Below are 8,579 nucleotides of genomic sequence, written 5' to 3'. Positions count from 1 at the left end.
GTCTCCAAGCATTACTCATTGCAGCTGCTCCTTTAAGAAGCAAGAATCTGAGAGCAATGACCAGGTAGACTCAGTTGGTGTTCGAGTCATTAGTAGCATCCATGAAAAGGATGCCTGACCCTACCTTGCTATCCAGCCAAGTTCCCACTGGTTGGCCATTCTAACCAATCTAGGTTTATTCCTGTTTCCTCAGCATGCCTTTGTTCTTGATGCTTCCACACCTGGAATTTCTTCCTCAATTCAAAGCACAGCCATTCTCCCCAACCCTACCTACGAAAAGAAATACTTCTGTGAATTTTTCAGGTCTCAAGGAATTTGTACTTTTCCTAGCATCTACAACTAACAAAGGTCTGTTTGTGACATCTTCCCTTCCTTTCCATCTGTACTCTTCCTTGTTATCTGTGTCCTGATCATCTCTATTTTTTATCTAGTTCTAGACACCTAGAGAGTTTATTGCCATGCAGCATGCTACTGTGATTTATAAGTGATCAGTAACGATCAGTCGAATTTGTGGCTCCCCAGTATGGTGTAGTCCCCCCACCCCCCACTTTTCCTACTGTTCTATAAGGACAGCTGTCCGCTGCTTCACCCGGATATGTCTGGCCTTGAGAAACCTTGAAAACGCAGCATGTTGTACCCATGAGTAAGGAGCTAGATAAGGGCCTTGAAGGCTGGACCCCTGGCCATGAAGGCCATACACACGCACATCTTCAATACTTATGTAACCATGAATTAACACTATAGCAGTATAAAAAGTACAGCTTTATGCAGAATAAAGTGGCTTCTTTTGAGCACTTTCCATGATGACTCCGCTGCCTTCTTTGCTCTTTGTGTCATCCCAAGACCTCAGTGGCAACCCCAGGAACCCAACACTCAGTAAACCAGAAACTAGATGGTATTAAAGTACGCACAAAATTTCATGCACGCATGCACATGCACAGCATCATCACTGTATGCTAGTTACTTTGTATGTGATTCCATTTATACAGCAACCCTATGAAGTAGGTACCATTCCCTTTTCCATTTCATTGATGGAGAAAATTTAGCTCAGAGAAGCTACATAGTTTGCCCAGTGTTATCCAATTAGTGATAGTTATAGACTAAATAGATAACCATTGAATAACATGGGTTTCAACCACATGGGTCCATTTCAATGCATATTTTTTCAATAAATATATTGGTCTCAACCCCCACACTGTTCAAGGGTAAACTGTACATTTTATAGTCATCTGGTTCAGAGCAATGTCTCCTATCCCACAGATGTAATCATAACAATGTAATAGCTCATGCTCTTTAAAAGAATCTTGATAAAGTATGACCTGTCTCTCCCACCCACCCACCCTCTATCCTTCTGGACCTTTTTCCTTTCTCCCTTGTAAATTGAATGTCTCTAGCATGTGGACATTACCCAGCATGCCAGGTATATGTCAGGAAATGTTGCCTTGCAAAATAATAACAGGATCTGCTTCTCAGTGTTTGTCAGTGTAAAAACAACACCCTCTATATTTTCCAGCAAATGTGTCATATGGGTCATTCCACTCATTGGCAGGTGGACTTGTTCTTCCTGCCGACTGAGTCAGTCAGCATCGGAACATTTGAATGGATGTATGTCAACCTCCTAGGAAGGAAAAATATCAATATCAACAATGCAATTTGTAAATATTGAGAGCTGTAATATCCACGAGGATTACGCCAATTGATTCTAACAACATCTCTGAGATGCAGATAACACACCTAGTAAGACTGCCCCTGATTTACAAATGAAGAAATCGAGATTGAGAGAAGTTAAGAGATTTACTGAGAGTTAACAGGTTAGTAAGTGCTAAAGCCTGGAATCCAGGTTTTTGCTTATTTCTTTCAATTGGAGTGGAGGGGTAGAAAGGAATGAAACAAGTCACATGACAGGGCCTGGACAGGGTAAATGTGGGTGAGAACCTAAGAGCCCTCAGCAGTGTGAAGAGAAGCCCCCTCCTGTAGGAGAAGGAAGACTCAACACAGCCTGGGGGAGGGAAGGAGGGTGACAGGGGCAGGAGAGTACACACCTGGAACTTGGCTGTTGGCAGGAGAGACTGTTCTCCAATGTTCTTGTTCAGAAAGTAAATGCATTTGAAATGCTGAGGACTCCACATACATTCTGTTAATAATTTACCAGCTGAAACCATTAAAGATGTTGACAAAAGATTTTCCATTTACTATGGGTGTCTATGGGTGATTTGAAACCACTCGTTACCTTTATAAGCTCCTGGGTTATTTCTGAGTGTCCCAACTAATGGGCAGCAGCAAAGGTGGCTTAGACCAGCAGTGGATGGAGTTTTAGTTTGAACATCTACTAAAACTCTACTATCAGGCATTTTGCTCCTAATTCAGGGAGAGACTGTTGGCCCAGTCCTCTGTTGATAAACTATATTTGCCAATAGATGAAATTTATAGTGAAAGTGAATATCCCTGCAAGAGAAGCTTAATATTAAAAGTAAATATATATTCCAAGAAGAAGCCCATCAAGACATCACCAGAGCTCAATATTCAATGAAGTGAAGAAGCATAACATTCTTAGAATCAAATAATTTCATTCTTTCAGAACAGGGGGTGAAGTTCCTGAAGTGAAAAGAACAAACTGTCCTTGCTGTGCAGGATGAACAAGTTCTTTTAAGCTAATATTTGTAAACAAAAACCAAGCAGTACAGTACTTACTATTTTAAAGTTCTGGATTCTTGTTCCATTTTTGCCACCTCCAACCCCCTTGTATGTGTATCAGTTAGAATGCATTTTGCTACAAATAACAGAAAATGCAACTAACAGTGGTTTAAACAATGAGGGCATTTGTTGTTTTTCATACACAAAGCCTTGAGTTATGGAAGGGAAGTTTCAATCTGGTTATATTAATAGCTCCATGACTTGTGAGTGTTCTCTCTACTCTGCCATACAACCTGGCCAGGTTGTCCCAGTAGACTGGCTTCCTTCCATGGCTCTGAAGTGACTGTTGAAATGTCCATGTCACACGTAGATGATGAGACTCAGAGGTAACAAGGGAATGCCTACCAGTTATAGTGTAAGAAACTTTCCAAGAAACTTCATCAAACCATGTCACATGGCCAAGCATAAACCCAGTCACCTGAAGGCTCATTAATGGAATCTCCTAAGTGACTTACCCTAAGCAGGACATACTCCCTGGGGCTAAAGAGGGGGCCCAGCCTGCCTTCAAGCATATGGCCGCTCAGAGGAGAGTAAACAAAATTAGAGGAAAGGAGGGAAGATCAGTGTTGCAGGCAATAAGGATTATCTGCCATACCAAGGAACATCTTGTCTTCTTTATGGCTCAGTTTCCCTGTATCACCAGGTTAAAAACTAGACTAGAAGTCATCACTAAGATTCCTCTAACTGCTAAAATTCCACAAATCAAAGATGACAATGACTCTATTATCCCCACTTAACGGAAGAATCAACATGACTTCATGAAAATATTTTCCCAGAAAACAGTTGAGGTTAGAGGAATTATTATGCAATGTGCCAAATGAATGACCACACTCTTACTGTCAAATGTACCATCCATTGATCTCTATATATCTGTGAGATAAACAAGACTATATCACCAGGAAAGGTAAACTGAGGCAGAGGAAAACATAACGAGTAGGCCACACCCAGGTGCTCTGACTTTGTCCACATCTCTAAGTCATGAGTGGGAGGAGTTGGACAAGTCACACTTAAATAGCAGTAACCTGCTATAAGGTGCACCATCTACATAGGGTTCAACAGTGATCCATCCAGGCCTGGGAAGATAATGCTGGAATTTCTATTTACATTTTCATCTCATCTTTTAATCTACATATGTAATGTTTTGTAATGTGCATGATGGATCAGTGTAGTGGTAGTGTATGCATATAATTTATAGCTATGTAGAAGAGAATATGTGGACTGGTAAATTTCTTACTTAAAGAATGAACAGTTTAAAGCTTTGGAGATGATTGGTGTAGATCACACCAGCAGTTGGATGGCTTCAGCTATTCCACAGAACTGGAAGGAAAAAATATGTGCAGAAACTGGTACAACTGGATTTATGATTGCCCACACTGACAAACCCCGTGCTGGGGTTTAGAATACTCAGTTTTCAGTAGAAGACATTCCTGACTTATTTTTACTATTTGATCATTTTTCAAAGGCTTTTACTTTGTTTACCAAGAGACCACTTCTATCATTGTGTTCCTCCTCCCCCTCATCCAAAGCAACTCCTATTTTCAGAAGTGTTAGGCTTGGTCTGTCTGGCTCAGCATAAATGTCACTTACTGGTATAGTCAGGAAGTCAGAAGAACTTCACAGGCTCCCACTGTTTGCACACTCAGTTAAAAATTGTGCATCTACTAAGTGCTAGACAGGAGGCTAAAAAGATTCACCAAGACTCCTGGAACCCAGTGTCTAAAAGGAATAGTCCCAAGTCTGGAGAGATACCCACAAGAAAGGCACAGAGAACACTAGGCAGCTCCAAAGAGGGTTAAAAAGAAGACTGTGTGGGGAAGTCTGGGAGACAGCGATGGATGGAGTGGGTGTCAGGCACCCCCATCAAGGGAGAAATGACTCTTAACCTTTACTGAGTCTTGAAGAAGAGAACAGCAGATCAAGGGCCACATTCCTTTCACCAGAAGAAGCAATACTGGCCAGGCACTGGACTCCACCAGAGGAAGGAGATGTGGGTGGAGAGAGAAAGGGGGGGGGGGTCTCTTTTACCCTTGTGAACCTTATCTCTATCTCCCTCCAGCCTCACGGGACTCTGAAGGTGTGGCTGGGGTGTGGACCTAACTCTCAGTGGAATGCGGCTTTCCCTGGACACCTAAGGGCACAGGAATGCACGGCTCCCACAGCTGCCCCAACTCTCAGGAAGGCAAGGCAGAGGTATTTCCAGGGGCCCTTGGCAAAAAGAAATCAGATAGTATAATGGTTTTAGGTAGAGAAATTGCAGAATTTAACCTCTGTGTATGTGTCATGTAACAGATTATAAGGGGTTTATTCAATGAATTTAATCACAAAATTTGCTATAAGAAAATTGTAACCTGACCTCAAATTCATTCCAATGAGTCAGCACTTTTAAACTATCCGCTGAAAGAAAGACTGGACATTTTTACTCAAAAAAGCTTGTCTTCCTTCAATGTTCTTCTCTTCCACACTTCAGTCTTTCCAGGGCTTTGTTCAGTAGCGCCTTAGAATCAGATTTCCTGCCTTAATTCAAAAGTTCGGAGGAAAGGGCGGCTTAAAGGTAGGAAGAGCATCCATATTGTGACTCAGCAGAAGGCCTCCCAGGCCCGCCTTCTGCTACTTTCAGAAAAAAGGAACAAGGTTGCTTAATCGCCCCTTTCTGAAATGGAGGGAAGGGACGCAGGGAATGAGGAGTCAGAAGGGCAAGACTAGAGTTTATCACAGCAGAGAAAATCTTTTTGTAAGAAAAACAAAGATTTTTATACCATCGAAATAGGAAATCCATCAAAACATTGTGGAGCTCAGTCCCTGGCGGTCACAGCAGTTGGAGCTTGGGCAAGGAGGTGGTGGAGAGAGACAGAAGGTAATCTGTATCCAGTAGGCTTTGACTAGATGGTTAAAAATAAGGCAAAGCCAAAAGAAAAAAAAAATGCCTTTGCAGTCAACTTTTGAATGTTGTTCAAGTTGAATGAGAAAACTGAAACTTGAACTCAACTTACATCCCATCCCAAAGTAGGTGTCCTTTCTGAGGAAAGCAGCCTGGACCCTTTCTGGAGCCTTCCTTCAGGGCTGGAGAGCACGCTGACAACTTTATTCTCTCTGAGACTGATGTTAATTTTAAAAAGTAAATGTAAAAAATCTTAAACACTAAGACATTTTTGCCTTGATTTACAAAGGTTTTACCCATAATGCAGTACCTGTATCACCTACAAAAAACTAGAGCTGCACCTCTGAATGGAGACCTCTTATCCTTTTTATCCATTTTCCCTTCTTTCTCATTGTTGGTTATGATGTGTACCAAAAATGCTTTGAAACCATTCTAAAAAAGACAAGGGCAAATGCAGGAAAAAGACTGTAAATGGGTGAATCTGGCATTTTTTTTTTTTTGTAATTGTGAAGAATAAGGGAGAAATTTGGTATATTTATTGGATAACACAGAGGGAATAGATCCTGCATGTATAGCTATCTAAAGTCTCATTAATTTAATATAGACATTTCAGTACCGATTATCTCTCTCTGTCCCTCTCCCTCCCTCCCTCCCTCTCTTGTGTCTCTCTCTGTCTCTGTGTCTCTCCTTCAGTAAACTTCAGTTTATAGCTGACTTCTCTGTGATATATTTACTTGGTTGAATTTTTTTAAATCCTGTTTTTTTTAATGTAAAGCAAACATGGATGTTGACTGCATTTCTGAGTGGATTCCATCTCCAAAACCACGTGGAGAGACTTGCAGAAGCAACGATTCCAAGGAGCCTAGGATGGCAGGCCCCGGGCTCCAGGCAGATGCCATCTAACGCATGTGAAGCAGTTTCAAAGATTAAACAAGACTATGTTGTTCTTCACTGACCTTTCATCCCTTTTTGTGACTGTAGCCAGAAAACTTGAAGCTGAGGTAAAAATAAAGGGTAGACGGGATAAGCCTGCTTTATTCTCAATGTGTTTTCAATTTTATACTTTTTTCCAAAGTTAGGTCTTTAAGGTGGATGTCAGTTTACAAAAATGACAAATAAAGTAATGGTCATAATCTCAGATTCTAATCAACTAGTTGCTTTCTTTCCCTTGTAATTTTTTTTGGCTGGTGCACCCTTTTTCAAAATATTTCTCTATTTCTTTGACGCTATAAATATCATGGAAGTGGGAATATACAATTTCAAAGTTCTGGACAATTTCATTCTTCCTGTTTCTCTCTTAAGTCAATCCTTACTGTTGTCACTAAAAAGTCACCTATTCACAAGGCAAATGGAAAAAAATAAGATTTGTCAAAAATGACGCTGGCCCAGAAATGAGAAATGCTGTTGAAATTTAGGAAATAATTTTCTAAATTATAATTTTCTGGGCAACTGTCACAGCTGAATTCCCCAGAGGGTAACTCTCCAGGGCTGACTGCTGACCTTGTTTCAGCAAAATGCACATCAGTGCCACACTCAGTCCTTGTGGCCACATCACCTGACATGTTTGATTTTTTTAAAATGGTGCAGGGACTCTGAAGTACTAGGCAACATGTGAGTAACAACAAACATATCTACTTGGTCTTTTACTCAGCTGTCACTTCCATTGCAAAAAGCTTATTTGAGAATTGTTGTTATTGTTGCTTACAGTCTGCTTGGTCCCTGGACTCAAGGGTTCTCCAACTAGGAAATGAGAAATGGCAAACAAAAGGAATCTGCTCTCACAAGAAAGGCGAATACACCACGTATTTCACCTTTCACCTTATAGGTCCTAAAGGATCATCAAGCAAACCAAGAAACATTTTTTTTTTGACAAACAAATTCAAAAGAGATATACAGGAGATCACTATGTAATTGTAAGCTATAAAGAAAAGTAATCAAGAAATAAAGCTGCTCTAATTTACAAGAAAATGCCATGAAAATATGTTCTTTCTTAAGATTAAGGGAGGCCACAGCAATTTCCCATCATGCATTTAGACATACGAACTGGAGTTCAGCGCTGAGCCTGAGAATCTCAGCTCAGGGTAAAATAAAATTGAAGCCCTCACCACCCTTCAGCCTAACAAAAGAGAAAGGCTTTTCTGAGCAGATCACGCAGACATACATGGGGTAATCTTAATCATCATAACAGCCAACATTTTCTCAGTGCCAGTTATGTGCCAAACCCAATTGCCCAGTGAAGTACGATCATCTGCAGTTGGCAGGTGATGAAACCGCAACTCAGAAGGATTAAATAACTTCTCAATGAACTGTAGTCAGACCTGAAACCTGGATCTGTCTTGTCTTCGAAGTCATAGTTGACCACTTCAGTAAGATTTTTTTTTTTTGAGAAATATTTGGCTGATAAGGCCTATGACTACACTCCCTGGCATCACTGTTATAGGCTGGATCCATCTCTATTTCCAGAGTTGTTTATAACTATTCTTAGTCATTTGTTAAACATAGCGATAGATACTGTATGTTCTGCCCACACAAACTCTTAGGGTAACAATGCCATGGGTTTATTGCTAAATAAATGCCTCCTTTTTGAGTCTTATATTTACTTTGCCACCTATTTCATAAAGAATTTATCCACTTTATTCATGTCAGCTATGATTTCATAGATAATAATCTCAGCCTTTTCTCAAACTTTATCCTTAAAATAAGCCTTTCTCCCAAACGTCTGTTTTCATCTGCTCTCCCATTGTTTATTGCCAGTCTTCTTCCATTAGTTGGTTCCCCATTAAGTCAATTTGGCCAGAACTGCCCACGAAAATGCAGGTTGGAATGCATCCTCATACATAAACCAATAGGAGGATATTCAGTTTGGTTTTTTACCAGTCTTCCCTACGCTTCTCTTCCTTCCTCCCTCCCTCCCTCCCTTCCTTCCTTCCTTCCTTCCTTCCTTCCTTTCTTTTCTTCTAGGAAGAGTTTCCTCTTTGAACAGTGTTCTGGATCTTTAGTCTCTTCC

At 40.7% G+C, this 8,579-nt stretch overlaps 1 long non-coding RNA gene across 1 annotated transcript; it reads left to right on the top strand.

The window, feature by feature from the left end:
- The first annotated feature begins 1,376 nt into the window (after positions 1-1,376).
- Positions 1,377-7,338, top strand: LOC140845827 (uncharacterized). Its single transcript, XR_012124729.1, has 3 exons — positions 1,377-1,811; positions 4,751-4,884; positions 6,348-7,338. It is a non-coding gene; the product is annotated as an uncharacterized lncRNA (long non-coding RNA).
- Positions 7,339-8,579: the final 1,241 nt, after the last annotated feature.

Source organism: Manis javanica, chromosome 13 (genome assembly GCF_040802235.1).
Source record: "Manis javanica isolate MJ-LG chromosome 13, MJ_LKY, whole genome shotgun sequence".
NCBI classification, from domain to species: Eukaryota; Metazoa; Chordata; class Mammalia; order Pholidota; family Manidae; genus Manis; species Manis javanica.
Note: the sequence above shows the minus strand (reverse complement) of the source record. Positions and strands in the feature narration are given on the sequence as shown.